The sequence below is a fragment of the Ursus arctos genome, unplaced genomic scaffold (genome assembly GCF_023065955.2).
Source record: "Ursus arctos isolate Adak ecotype North America unplaced genomic scaffold, UrsArc2.0 scaffold_14, whole genome shotgun sequence".
Lineage (NCBI taxonomy): Eukaryota > Metazoa > Chordata > Mammalia > Carnivora > Ursidae > Ursus > Ursus arctos.
Genome location: NW_026622808.1, coordinates 40,923,352 through 40,939,255, shown reverse-complemented (window position 1 = coordinate 40,939,255; position 15,904 = coordinate 40,923,352). Strand labels below are relative to the sequence as shown.

The 15,904-nt window shown below is 36.1% G+C and overlaps 1 long non-coding RNA gene across 1 annotated transcript in view; it reads right to left on the bottom strand.

Moving 5' to 3' along the window:
* Positions 1-15,904, bottom strand: part of LOC113256511 (uncharacterized) — a 640,192-nt gene that overhangs the window by 462,951 nt on the left and 161,337 nt on the right. Inside the window, exons 4-5 of the long non-coding RNA XR_008959101.1 lie at positions 5,132-5,232; positions 2,814-2,946 (exon numbers count right to left, since the gene is read on the bottom strand). This is a non-coding gene — a long non-coding RNA (uncharacterized LOC113256511). The remainder of the gene's footprint in view (positions 1-2,813; positions 2,947-5,131; positions 5,233-15,904) is intronic.

Genomic DNA, 15,904 nt, shown 5'->3' with positions numbered 1-15,904 from the left:
TGTTAGCGCAACAATGGAAACTAATACACTACTTGATCCATTTGTGCTGACTGATCTTCAGATTAGCGCATGCCACTGTGTTACCCAGAAAGCAGATCCACTGCCCTTTGTAATCACCTAACAGGCTCTCAGATTATGAGAAAGCAAAATCAGATTTCAATGGAGGAAAGAGGGTGGGAAATGTGGAAGTGCAAATAAATCCAGGTGTAGTGCCCCACTGAAGGCTCTTTGTTGGAAAAGAAACAGTGCACAGGTACCAGGTTTCTCAGTACTGAGTGGGGGTTTGCAGGGAAGGAAAGGTAGCTGGGAGTCATGGAACAGCCACCCAAAGGAGACGGTGACTGGACAGGAGAAAACAGTACTGGAGGCTTTGACTGCCCAGCCACCTTTGCAGTTTCTCTGAGGCCTGACCCTTGCCTCTGAATCTTTAAATCTGTTTTCACACACTTCTCCCAGCATTTATGTTCCCAGGTTAAGTGAGGCTCCCCAAAGATCTGCTCTAGAGAAGAAAGTGGATTCTGACAGCACTTAAGAGTCAAGGCAAATCAGAGCTCCCCCAAGTTACAAGCAAGGCCAGAGCACCACAGAGACCAACAGAGGAAGTTCTCCTCTGGGTCCTGACTTGAGAGATTGGGAAAAGAAATCTGGTCAAGTAGTGAAGAGAAGGGCTATATGCACCCCAATGTTCACAGCAGCATTGTCCACAATAGCTAAATCATGGAAGGAGATGAGATGCCCTTCAACAGATGACTGGATTAAGAAGATGTGGTCCATATATACAATGGAATATTACTCAGCCATCAGAAAGAATGATTATGCAACATTTGCAGCAACATGGACGGGACTGGAGGAGATTATGCTAAGTGAAATAAGTCAAGCAGAGAAAGACAATTATCATATGGTTTCACTCATTTATGGAACATAAGGAATAGGAAGATTGGTAGGAGAAGGAAGGGAAGAATGAAGGGGGGGTAAACAGAAGGGGGAATGAACCATGAGAAACTGTGGACTCTAGGAAACAAACTGAGGGCTTCAGAGGGGAGGGGGGTGGGGGATTGGAATAGGCCGGTGATGGGTATTAAGGACAGAACATATGGCATGGTGCACTGGGTGTTATACGCAATAATGAATCATGGAACATTGCATCAAAAACTGGGGATGTACTGTATGGTGACTAATATAACAAAATAAGAATTATTAAAAAAACAGAAAGAAAGAAATCTGGTCAAGAACCAAATATGGCCTGAAATAATTGTGCAGGAGGCAATAGAAACTGAATATGAAACACCACTGTTCAGTTATTTTATCCTCTAAAGGGATTGGGAAAAGCAATTATTCCTTAAGGGTCTTCAATGATGCAAGCAAAAACCAAACAAGACTCACAGTAGCTGACAGGGAGGATAACAGCAACAGAGAAAAGGAAAGCGTAAGTGTCCAGTAGGAAGTAAGGGTGTATCTTCCATCCCTGAATTCTCTTGTCCACACTCTTGCCATTTCCACTACTTCCCGGGTCTCCTCCCTCTTCACACCCCATACTCTAGGAGGCAGGATGAAGTTGTTTTCAAGGATCAGTCCTCTGATTCTCTTAGGTTTGATCTCCTTCTAAACACACTCAGGCCAGAACACACTGGTTCACTGTACAGAGAAGTACATTACAACTGTTGGTTTCAATGAAATTAGAGTTAATGATCTTCTGTGTTGTCACTCAATACTTTCCTGTTGAACTCACATTGGTATTTAACCAAGAACATATATTATAGGGCACTGAAGTACCATTTTATTATGACTATCACTTAATAATCTAAGAATAATGGATTACCTAAAAAGACAGAGATTCCAATTCTGTTCTAGAGCTTAAAGTCATCTCCTATCAGGAGCCTATTTTAAGTAATGGAAAATCTAGTGAGACTGTAACTACCCCCTCACAACATAAAATATTTAGAATACAAGTGTTGGATAGGGAATTCTGAATCCATTCTAAAGATGCTTTCCACACTTTAAAATACGATATCTTATTTTTGTTAAGTGTTTAAAGTGGTTGGTGAGGGGCACCTGGGGTGCCCAGTCAGTGTCTGACTCTGGATTTTGGCTCAGGTCATGATCTCGGGATCCTGGAATGGAGCCCAGAGTTGGGCTCTGTGCTCGGCAGGGAGTCTGCTTCTCTCCTTCTCCCTTTCCTTCTGCCCCTTCCCCAGCTCAATCCTTCTCTCTCAAATAAATAAATAAATAGATATAAAGTGGTTGGTGAGTATTACCACCTTCAACATGAGCCAACATTTCAGAAGCAAATTCCTTAAATTTTAGCTACCCCAGAATCCATGGTAAATTTAAATTCAACTAGAGTATGTTTATATCATAGGATCTAAGAAAAAAAATTCTGAAGATCATAACAGTAGTATCTATAAAGTATTTAGGAAAAAATGATTTTCTGATAGGACACTGGCATTCATTTGAATGATACTAATTACAAAAATAAATGGAGTCTCATAAAACCAGAGCACACTGGAATTGGAAGGGACCTAGAGTTATTTATTTAATCATTCAGACTTGAGTATGTTGCCTCCACCATAATTCCAACTAATGATTGCCCAGACCTTCCCTGGACACCACTACATAAATGGGATGTACTCTAATCTCTGGCAGCTCATTCTTCCTCATTCTGAGACAACAGTCCTTCTGGGTGTCCCTTCTTTTCACCTTAGGTCACATCTCTGCCCTCTGCAGACATGCACATTGCATCTTCCCCAAAATGAGACTCCCCAGAGTTCCCCTCTTTGACCTCTGCATACAAAATCTAGTTTGGAGTCTCTCACCATTATCGTTTCAGTACTCCAGGTCACTCTAATCTCTTACTGCTCCTCCTGTCATCTGGGGTCCACCACTCAACCTGGTATTCCAGGGAAGGTTTGGCCTTCCACTTGCAGCATTTGTAGAGCATCAGAATTTCTGTAAAAAAGAGATATAATTACATTCACTAGATATGATCTGTAAATCAGATTTGCCATTGAGAATGGCTGACCCTCCAATGAGCCCAAAATTTGAGGGATTTTTTTCTCTATTGTTCCTTTCTTAAGTCCAAATTGTCTCTTGAAGTCATCCTGAGCTATAAAAGTCAAAACAAATCAAAATTAAGATTGCCCAAAAATCACCTCCAGCAATACAGAAAAAAAAAAGTCAAACATGATCAGGTGTATCTTCTTCGATGTAAAAATCACTGAAAAACAAACTGAAAAAAGAGACTCAAAAAACAAGCTGAAAAATCATGAGACTTTTTTTTTAAAGATTTTATTTATTTATTTATTTATTTGACAGAGATAGAGACAGCCAGCAAGAGAGGGAACACAAGCAGGGGGAGTGGGAGAGGAAGAAGCAGGCTCATAGCGGAGGAGCCTGATGTGGGGCTCGATCCCATAATGCCAGGATCACGCCCTGAGCCAAAGGCAGACACTTAACCGCTATGCCACCCAGGTGCCCCAAGAGACTTTTTTTTAAAGATTTGTTTATTTATTCACTTGAGAGAGAGAGAGCACACATGAGTTGGGGCAGGGGCAGGAGCAGAGGAAAAGGGAGAGAGAGAATCTTGAGCAAAGTCTGCTCTAAACGCAGAACCCGATGCTGAGCTCCATCTTGCCACCCTGAGATCATGACCTGAGCCAAAACCAAGAGTCAGACACTTAACTGACTGAGCCACCCAGGTGCCCCAATCATAAGAGACTCTTAACTATAGAGAACAAACTGAGGGTGAATGGAGGAAGGTGGGTGGAGGACGGGCTAAATGGGTGATGGGTATTAAGGAGAGCACTTATTGTCAAGAGCCCTGGGTATTATATGTAAGTGATGAATCATTTAATTCTATACCTAAAAGCAGTTTTACCATATATATTAACTAACTAGAGCTTAAATAAAAGCTTGAAATAAAAAAATTACAAATGAGGGGCGCCTGGGTGGCACAGCGGTTAAGTGTCTGCCTTCGGCTCAGGGCGTGATCCCGGCGTTATGGGATCAAGCCCCACGTCAGGCTCCTCCGCTATGAGCCTGCTTCTTCCTCTCCCACTCCCCCTGCTTGTGTTCCCTCTCGCTGGCTGTCTCTATCTCTGTCAAATAAATAAATAAAATCTTTAAAAAAAAATTACAAATGAAAAAAATTTCAAAATTAAAAAAAAATTTAAAAACAAGATAAAAATGTCTCCTAACTTGATAAATGTCCTTTTACAAACTTTTCCAACTGAGAAGAAATTGAAAGTAGAGTCATTCTTGTGAATGAAATAAAGAAAATATTATTTTAATATTTTCTACTTTCAAAACAAAGCCTTAATTTACTATCAAGATAGGCCAGGCTTCAAAACTATTTATTTAGGGGCGCCTGGATAGCACAGTCGTTAAGCATCTGCCTTCGGCTCAGGGCGTGATCCCGGCGTTCTGGGATTGAGCCCTGCATCATGCTCCTCCGCTGGGAGCCTGCTTCTTCCTCTCCCACTCCCCCTGCTGTGTTCCCTCTCTCGCTGGCTGTCTCCCTGTCAAATAAATAAATAAAATCTTAAAAAAAAAAAACTATTTATTTAATACTCTTGTTCTTAACACTCAGGACTTCTTAGTGCTAGAGTGGAAGGAGACCCACGACGATGGGGAGAAGCCCAGTGAGCCTACATCCTGATGGTGGACACAGTGGTGAGACCCAAGCTCATGATGGGAGCCAGGGGCAGCTGTCTGGCAGGTGCCTTGGCTCCTGAGAGAGCAGTTCACTACTGTTCCAACACTACATTTTGTAGTGAAACAAAAGACAATTACTCCCCTTAGAAGCCAGGTGTTTGGATTTCACACCTTCTCATTTGAGCATTCTTTGCTTGGCCATCAACAAGAACTGATTGAAAAGAAATACTCACAGAGATTTCAATTACTGTTAATGTGGCCTAAGTGTTTTCACTGTCACAGTCTAGGGCTTCAACTTTTTAATAAGTTTCCCGTAATTATTACAAGTTTTTGGTCTAATTCCAGCTGAGGATTTAATGGGTCTCATTCTGACAAGATATAGGATATTGTCCCAATAGATGTTCATTTGGAAATGGGCCACTTGCAATTTCGAGTGTGCAGAGCTGTGCAAGATTAAAAGCACTGGCAGTATAATTTCCACCTTGTGTCCCAGGCTCTGTGGATTTGTAGCTCATCCAGGCTGTCCATCTGGGGAGCAAACAGCATGTATTCCTTGATGAGAAACTCTGGCCAACCAACCAGCTGTGAAAAAAATAGATTACTCTTGTCATTTTTTTCTCCTAGGTAATTTGCTGGGAGTAAAAATATAATTTCTTAGAAGGTGCGCAGTTAAAAGCAAATACTAGGGACGTGTCTGATTTATATTTAAAACTTCACTACACTTTTATTTGTTAAATTTAATTTTCAACAATACCCTGACTGTGATAATATTTTCTAATTCACAGGAGATGGAAAGGTTGGTTTCTGGTATTTGTACACTAAGCAAACACAGGAAGGAGGATATGGAGAAGAACGAACATAGGAGAAGGACTCAGCTGGCAGGCTGAGCTGAGCACAAAGAAATGCACTGTTGTTCTTCCTACGGTAAAGAAGATATTATGGTAGAATTAAGTAACGGTTGGGAAAATAAATCTTCCTATTGCCCCAAGGAAGCTAAAATGGTAAATGCATCTTTTTAAGGCTCTGACATACAACTTCATCCTTGTGAAAATTCAGAAGGTCATGCTACATAGATAATCAGGGTAATTCTAGATCAACTGAGCGACAGAGCTAAAAGAGATTGTTAAGAACAGCATGAGTTGTAATATGTAGTATCTATATGTATAACATGTTGGCCATTCTATACATTTTCAGCCAGCCAAAGGGAATGAAAGGATATATGCCAAGTAAAATTAAACTCTTCTGTTTGTACCCAGTGGAGAGTTAATGATATAATTTGAAATGAAAGAATTTCAGTAATACCTCTGCACTGTGAGTTACAAAATATGTAGACATAAATGAGTGTTGCACAGTAACTCTGTCTGGAATTTAAAAGTTACAGCATTTTGCCTCATATAGCCTTATCCAGAAATTGTTCTGACCCATAAATTATTTTTAAATAATTAATCCCAAACAGGTGTCAGCATTTTTAATTTGTATATTAGTGGTACATATTATTTGATTTATTTTGACATTGGCTATAGTTAACTATGCATTAATATATACATGTACACATATATATAAACACACACACACACATTGACAATACACTTGTATTCATAGTCCTTTTTTCCTACAACTCAATAAAAGAAGGATTCTTACAATTTGATAAAAGGAAGCCAAACAAACCAATAAAAAATAATAGGCAAAGATCTGAACAGAATATCTACAAAAGAAGATACATTGATAGGTAAGAAGCACATGAGAAGGAGCTCAACATCATGAATTATCAAAGCATTGCAAATTAAAACAATAATGAGATACCACTCCACATCCATTAGATTGAATAAAACTTAAAAGCCTGACATTATCAAGTGTTGATGAGGATGTAGAGCAACAGGAACTCTCCAACACTGCTGGTAGGAATGCAAAATGGTTCGCTTTTTTTTTTTTTTTAATAATTTGGCACATATAAAGTTTAACATTCATTTACTATATGACCCAGCCATTCTACTCCTAGATATTTATTCAAGAAAAATGAAAACATATGTCCACACAAAGACTTGTATATGCATGTTCATGACAGCTTTATTCATAACAGTCAAAAACTGAAAACAACCCAAATGTCCGTCACCACACCCAGTGAATGGCTAATTAAATTGAGGTATACTCATACAATAGAATATTATTCAGCACTAATAAAAGAATTACTATTACACACAACATGGGTGAATCTCAAAACATTATGCTAGGGTACCTGGGTGGCTTAGTTGGTTAATCCTCCAACTCTTGATTTCAGGTCATGATCTCGGGATTGAAATCGAGCCCAGGATCAGGCTACGTGCTTGGCAGGGAATCTGACTGGGATTCTATCCCTCTCCCTCTGCCCCCCCTCCTGCTCGCTCTCTCTCTCTCTCAAATAAATAAATAAATCTTAAAAAAAAAAAACAACCAACATTATGCTGAGCAAAAGAAGCCAGACACCAAAGGGTACTGTATGATTCCATTTGTATAAAGGTCTAGAAAAGATAAATCTAATCTTTATGACAGAAAAAAAAAGATTAGTGGTTGCCTGGAACCAGACATAGGAGCTGGTTACTCACTAAGATGGACACAAAGGAACTTTCTGGGTAATAAAAACTTTTTATATCTTAATAATGGTGGTATTTATACAAATATATATAAATGTTTCAAAACTCATCAGAGTACGTTTCATTGTATGTAAATGTATACCTCAATAAAGGTGATTAAATGAATTTTTTAATGCCAATGGCTTTTTATTATTATTATTACGTTATGTTAGTCACCATACAGTACATCATTAGTTTTTGATGTAGTGTTCCATGATTCTGCCAGTGGTTTTCTAATTCATTTGGAATAAGCCTTTAAATGATTATCAAGCTTCTCTCTGGCTTCACTGTCTTCCTTTCACCTTCTCTACCAAACCACCACATTAGCCATCTTGATGTGTAACCTGAACATGCCAGACACAGTAAAATCTTAGGCAAAGCCATTCCTTCTGCCTAGGAAACTATACTCTCAGATCCACTTGACTCACTTCCTCATCTTCTTCAATCATCTTCTCAATGTCTTTTTCTCAGTGGGACCCACTCTGCCCACTCTATTTAAAATTATAACCTTCCTAACATTGCCCATAACCTATTCTGTTTTATTTTTCCACATAACTTCTATCACCTTCTAATATACTCAATATTTTACTGATTTTTATTATATTTTAGCCCCCCAACTACAATGTAAATGTCATGAGTTTGAGATTTCATCTGTTGTATTATTCATTGTTAAATCCCTAGAACATTGTCACATAGGAGGCACTTAACATATGTTTGCAGAATAAATGAATAAATAAATGCATAAAAGAAATAAAATCAACTACATAGTCATAATATGGCAGATCCAAATTCCCACATGAAAAATGAGAGATGGTGATATCACAATATGAAACAAAACCCAACTACATTCACCCAAATAAAAGAAAATAATCAAGGTTAAAAATCACTTTATATTAGATCAATACAAGCAAACAAAAGCAAAAACAGCAGCAATATTAAAATTACTAAAAACTAACCTAAGATAGAGAATTATCATGTTGCACAACTTATAAAAAGAATTTAACAGTTACAAATCTATAGACATCAAAAAACAAGTCAAAAAAGCAAAAATATCACAAATGAAGCGGAGCTTGATAAATAAGAATAATAGTGGAAATCTTTCAGAGTTGAACAGATCTGGTACACAAAATAAGTATGGATAGAAGAATTGAAAGAAATATTAAATTTATAAGGCATTTATTTCTCAATGAACATTATCATATCATTAAAATACAAACCCCACAAAGCAACGTATATATCTGTGCTGTTGACTTGCTATATCACCAGCACCTAGAAAAGAGCCTGGCATAGAACTGAGCTTGATGAATATTTGTTGAATGAATATTTGCACTCACAAAATTTGACTCCATACTTGATTGACAAAACTTTTAACAAAATATTTTTAACAGATGGTTTTAAAGTAAAGTTTGTGCAAACCACGTAACAGAAATTATGTAGGATAAAACATTTGAAAGAACATATTAGCAATGTAATCCAACAATGCAGCAAAGAATAATAATACCATGTGATCAACTAAGGTATATTTTAGGAATGCAAGAGTGACTTAATAGCAGGAAATATATAATTATAAATTCATCATATCATTAAAGGAGGAAAATAACATGATCATATCAATACTTGTTGAAAGGGCCTTAGATAAAACTAAGCTGCTATTGCTGACATAAAAGCTATATAAAAATAAAATAGACATCAATGATTTAAATATAATAAAGTTTATTTACCAATAAGTAAAAAATATTATACTAGATTATGAAACACTAAACCCATTTTAAGTTGGGAGCTATACTGAGGTACCTATTAATCATCTTTAGCATGTAATAGTAATTCGGCAGTTTGAAAAAATAAAATAGAGCAAGAAAATAAAATAATAGGCATAAATATTGGGGAAGAAGGAAATAATATCTTTTTTTGTTGATTATAGGATTCTGTGCCTTGCAAACCCTAGAGACTCTTGTAAACTACTACTAAATTTAATGAAGAACTTAGCAAAGAGTTAAGTGCCATATAAATAAACGGAAGTCAGCATCTCTCTGAATAAATGCAAAGATGTGTGATGTTCTTGAATGGGAAAATTTCAGAATCACCAAAAAAATACAAAAATGAATATATAAATTTAATACAACTAAAATTGAAATAAGAGACTTTAAAGAATTAGATCCATTTATCTTAAAGTTTAGATCTAAGAGGTGGGGGAAAGCCCAAAAGGAACTAAAAAAAGATGAAGAAGAACAGGGGATGACATGTCTTACCAGATATTAGAACTTTAATATTCTACTGTAATGAAAATAATATCATAATGGCACCAAAATATTCAGTGGGTGGTCAGTGTAATAAACAGAGAATCCACAACCACATCTCTCTAAATTTGAAGATTAAATATATAGCAGAAATTTTATTTCAATTTCGCTAAAAAAGAACGGATGATTTAAGCGATGTAGACCAAGTTGGTTATTCATCTAGAAGAAAATATAGGTGAACCACTCTTTTGCAACTTAAACAAAAATAAATCTCAGATAACGATTAAACCATAAAAAACAAAACAATAAATCTAGACCACATGTATAATCTAGAAAGTACACAAGATCTTTATAATAAAGACAGAAAACCCAGAGATAACAAAAAACAGATGGCCCAACACTACAGATAATTGTTAAACATTTGTATGGAAAAAGATGCAATAAACAAAGTCCACAAAAACATGTATGGATTTGAGGATATATTTCCAATAGAAATGCGAACTCAAGGGTTAATATCTACAATACGTAAGTATCTTTTTAAAATTAACAGGAAAAATAAATATCCTAATAGAAAAATGGTAAAAGAATATGGAAAGAACAAGTCCAAATGACCACAAACATATAAAAAAGATATTCAACCTCATTAAAAGGAAGGAAAAAAACAATAATCAAAAAAACACTTTCTACCTGGTGGAAAGGCAAAAATTAAAGAGTAATAATGTCCATTCATTGTGGGGATGAGAGGAAAATGGATATATTTCTACACTGCTGATGAAAATATGAATTGGTATGGTCCTTTTGGAAACAGTCTGGCAGCATTTATTAAAACTAAAATACCTACAGCCTCTGCCCTAGCAATCCTATACCTTAGAATCTCCCCTAATAAAAGCACTAATATGCAAAAAAGTATTTACTAGAATATTTATAACAGCACTATTTGAGGTAGCAAAATACTACAAAGTAAGTGGTGCCCTTCAATAACAGGAAGTTAATCTCTGGTCAAGTCACACTAACAACTATTATGTCTCTATCAAAAAGAATGAGTTAGAACTAAATGAATACACTTAGAAGAATATCCATGCCTATTGTTAAATAATTTTTTTAAAGTTACACAAAGTATCATATAATAACATAATCCCATTTTTATCAAACAATGACCTAGAAATCATGTTTGTTCATGACACTATGACCACTGAGAATAATACAAGAGGATATATCCCGGGTTGTTAACATGGCTTCCCTGGATAGGAAAGTTTGGTGATATGGCACAAGGGAATGGGAGAAAGGTGAGAAGGAGGAGGAGACCAAGCAAAAAAGAAAATACTACATTTTTAAAGCAAAACATAAAATACTACACTCTTAAAGTACAAAGCATATAATCCCATTTGTGTATTTGTGGTATGTGTGTGTGGTGTATGTGTGTGTATGGTCTGTGTGTGTGTGTGTGTGTGTGTGTGTGGTGTATATGTATGTGTCATGAAGAGAGAAAAAGAGAATGTGTTAGAGAAATAATTCACTCGTTTCAAATGGAAAATAGTTTTTTAAACTATTAAAATTATTTGGTTCTTTTCTGCTCAGATGACTCTTTCAAAATGTTTAGAAGATGAAAACAGATACAAATTATTTAAGTATTTCACAATCTTTCAGAAGCTTACATCCATACTCCTGAAAAGAGGAAACACTTGTTTCCAGAAACTTCCTTATGACTGAAATGGTATGAACTTTATAAAGACTGATTAAAATCATAGAACAAAGTACATAAAACAGAAATAACTTAAGTTCAATCTCTTTACTTCTAGGCTATCCTTATTAGATTTTTATATCAAAGATAGAATTGTGAAAACAGTAGGTATTTCATTTAAAAAAGAAGTTCAAGTTGGCTATTTCATTGATAAATTGCAAAACCAAGGATTTAAAGTAGGTAAAAAAATGAATTTTTCAACATTCAAAGAATCATGAAATAAGAAGGTTCAAATTCATCTTAAAGACCATCCATGAAAGATTTCCATTGAAGAGAAGGATCTATTCATTCTCACATACTATATTAGTTTCCTGTGGCTGCTGTAACAAATTACCAAAATTTGGTGGCTTACCACAATAGAAATTTATTCTTTCGCAGTTCTAGAGGCCAGATGTCCAAAATCAGTATCACTGGGCCAAAATCAAGATGTTGGCAGACATGTAATCCCTGTGTAGACTCTAGGGAGAACCTATTACTTTCCTCTTTCAGCTTCTGGTGGTTGCCAGCATTCCTTGGTTTGTGACCACATCACTCCAATTTCCACCTCTGTGGTCATATTGTCTTCTCCTTTTCTGTCTGTGATTTTCCGCTGCCTTTCTCTTATAAGGACACTTGTGATTGCATTTAGGGTCCACCTGGATAATCCAGAAAAATCTTTCCATTTCAGTATCTTTATTTAGTCACATCTGGAAAGATCCTTTTCCCAAATAAAGTAACATTACAGGTTCCAAAGATTAGGACTTCATACTTATGGGGACTATTGAGTCAGCCTACTACAAATACTGTAGTAGAATAAATGAGTACAATTCTTTATGGGGGATGGCTTGTTAAACTGCATTAAAATCTTTAAAAATGTATGTATCTTTGATGAAAACTACCATTACTAGACGTATTCTAACCAAAACAATTCATTCAATTAATAGTTATAACATATACAATCATGTGAACATGGATGTTTGCCTAAAAGAATTATAATAATGACAGATGGGAAACAGCCTAAGCACCTAACAATAAAAAATTGGGCTTATAAATTATGTATCCATATAATAAAAAACAAAACAACCATAAAATAATAATATAAACATGTATTTATAGACATGGAAAGACATGTATGATATTTTAAGTAAGAAAATCAGGTTACCAAACAGTGTGATCCCATTGAATATTTGTTTATGTCCTTCTATGTTTGTTTATATATATATATGTATGTATGTACATATGTATGTATGTATGTATGTATATTCTGAAGCACAAAGAATGGAAATATGTACCTCAGAATATTAACAGTGATTATCTACAGGTGAAAGGATTAAAGTTTATTTTTCTTTTTTTTTTTTTTTTAAAGATTTTATTTATTTATTCGACAGAGATAGAGACAGCCAGCGAGAGAGAGAACACAAGCTGGGGGAGTGGGAGAGGAAGAAGCAGGCTCCCAGCGGAGGAGCCTGATGTGGGGCTCGATCCCAGAACGCCAGGATCACGCCCTGAGCCGAAGGCAGACGCTTAACGACTGCATTATCCAGGCGCCCCAAAGTTTATTTTTCTTAAGTGAATATGTATTGCAATAATAATTCTTTTAAAGTCAAGTGAAAAGACATGTGCTTCTGAGAATGAAAGACTAAGAGACTACTCAATTCCCCTGCACACACACACACACACACACACACACATATATACACACAATAACACCAGGATATACTACAAAGAGCACCAATCTTCAGGGCACGGAGTATGAGGAGAAAAGAGTACAAAGATCTTATTTACCTTTAGCTTGGAGCTAAGTGTACTTGACACCAGCAGGCAAGGGGGCAGGGTGTGGAGTACAGTTGGGAAAATTGCATTATCTCTGGCTTGAGAACCAGAAAGACAAAGCTGGGGAAACCATGACTGTACAAGGTAGTGGAGAAATGCTGCAACGGAAAGACCCAGAGAAAGAACTATCAAATTCCTGACCTACATTTCTTACTGACTGCTGAACCACATATTCATGGAACAGGCTCAAAGCAGCTAAGCTAGTGACAAAACATCTGAACTGAGGTCTAAGCTACCACCACAAGAAACAAGATTTACAAGGCGAGTCAACATAACTGTCTACTAAAACAAAAGAAGCAATATTCATGTGAGTAAAATAACATAATACAGAACCTCCACAGCTTAACGAATAACATCAAGGACACAATTCAAAATTACCAAACATGGGAAGAACCAAGAAAATGGAACACTCTCCCAAGAGAAAAGAAAATCAACCCAATCTTCCTCCAAGCTGAACCAGGTTTTGGAGCTAATAGATAAGGATTTTTAAATGGTTATTATAATTAGTCTAAATGAAGTGAAATAAAATGCGCTCACAAAGAATGATGGTGTTCCTGTCTTCAGTGAACTATCAGTCAGGACAGTTCTTACACACGATCTGCCCTATACCAGCAGCCTTGAACTCATGCAACCACTCAACCCCATATCTGTTGTTCACACTTGAATTCATGCCTCAAATGTCTTTGAAACTCAAAAGCTTTTTCTTTTTTCTAGTAAACCTGTAACTCATTAACATATCACAAATATCATTTCTAAAATATTCATCAATTGTGTGCAAGGTTTAGTGCTAAGGCTAAAAAGCTAGAAAGATGACTGAGATAACCATCTCATAGCCTTTGTGAAATGAAGTAGAAAATAAATGAACAAGTACAGTTCCTCTTTGCTTGCTATCTAGTAAGGATAAGCTAAGTACACACTAATTATAAAAATTATATACTATAGATGAGCCACCATAATACTCAATACCCAGGATTTTCAACTGGAGTGTGAAGAAGAGTATGCTCTTTTTTAACCCAAACACATCCCACTAGAAAGTCTGCTATGCCCACTCCACTCCCATCTCCTACCAAGAGATGGGGAGAAATACTGCCATAGTGGTTTACTGCCTTTGATGAAAGAGTTTCATATCCCTCATACTTGACTAAAAATGGTCAAAACTTAAGCTATATATAATTATTTTCTAGTTAAACACACATATATTAATGGTATATTGGAGTTTCATAAGAATAGGAAAAACTATGATGTGCTGATTGTGCAGTCCATCATTTTGAATTTTCACTCCTCTGATTCAAATTCCATGGTTACATCTCCAACAGAGTACGAACACCAATGACTGACCCACCAATACACATAAAAGTCTTAAGAAAGTCTTAAGAAAAACACTCATGGATTAATTATCCCCAGAGTTATCTGTAAGAATGTTATCCAAAAATGCCTTCTTCACCTCACCCTAGGCCCAGAAGAGAAAAGCCGAGTTAGTGGGTCCATGTAGGTGGAAATCAAACTTGTACCATCCACCTGGTGGCAACCAACCCAATAATAAGAGTTACAGCTCTTGTCTAGCTGCAGACTCAACCTCTTGTACTTGCCCTAAAAAACTAAAATAATAGAAAACTGAAAGAGAAGCAAGAATGTTAAAGAGACTCTGGTTGATCATTAATAGGTTCAAATATTTGCAGTTAATTGAGTTGTGCTTACATGACATAAGGTCATCAGTTGATCGGGTTAATTTAGTCTAAGAACTGGCCAATCCAAAAAGAGGAAAAGAACCAACAAAAAAAAGAGTGATGCCAGCTATTTTATTGAATTGTAGTCATAGGTGTCAGTGCTCTGGCTGTGGGTGTAGAATACTGAATAGGAATGGAGGCTCCCATGAAAATGGTAACTTTAGGAATTAAATCAATATGCACATGTACGTAGCAAAGCATCCCATAGAAATTGGACATTTTTTAGTTTAAGCTGATTTTTAAATGTTGAATCCATAAATACATATGACCGTTTACATTTTAAAACTTTTGCCTTTAAATGTTAAAATCTGGTATTTGCAACAAGATGATGGTAGGAAGCTTCCTATTAAACTGCTTTCACTATTTTAGTTTGTACAGGACAAGATATTTTTCTTCCTCTTTTCTAATTATAAATGTAGCATATTCTCATATAGATAACTTGAGCATTACAGAAGTTTCAAAAGGCGAAAAGAAATCTCCCATAATCCTACCACCCAAAGGAAACCATGTTCTTCATTTAGATATATTTTCTTCCAATCATTTTCTTTACATTTTAAACACAGGTAAGATTATGGTGGGCCATTCATTCATTATCCCCATGGCTTGATAACTACCATTTCCTTTGTGCTTACTTATTTTAAAATCGCAATCACTTCATATTTGCAGATGTTATTAATTAAAAATCATGATAGTGTATACTTGGAAAAATTGTTGGAAGAACTATGAGATAATGTTAATAAAGGACTAGAAATATACTGCCAACAGTCTACTGTGCCCATTCCATGCTTGAGAAATCTGAGATCAGGCGTGCATTTCTCTCTCTATGCAACTATGACCAAAAAATTTATCTCCAAAGAAGTCTCAGAAAAAAATATTCATGTGTGTCCTGCTATTTTCTTGCATGATCTACCTAAAATGATTCATTAGCAATAAGCTCTCAGAATAAAGGATTTTTGTTGTTATGTAATTTGTATTTTTTAAAAGAGCTAGTCAGGAGGGACAGTGCATACACGTGTTTTCTTATGAAAATCGAATATCCCAACAGCACCAATTTGGGCGGCCTAAAGGACATCTAGAAGATGACTGTGTCTTCCTCATCAGAGCCGGAGTATAATTAACCTCCATAAC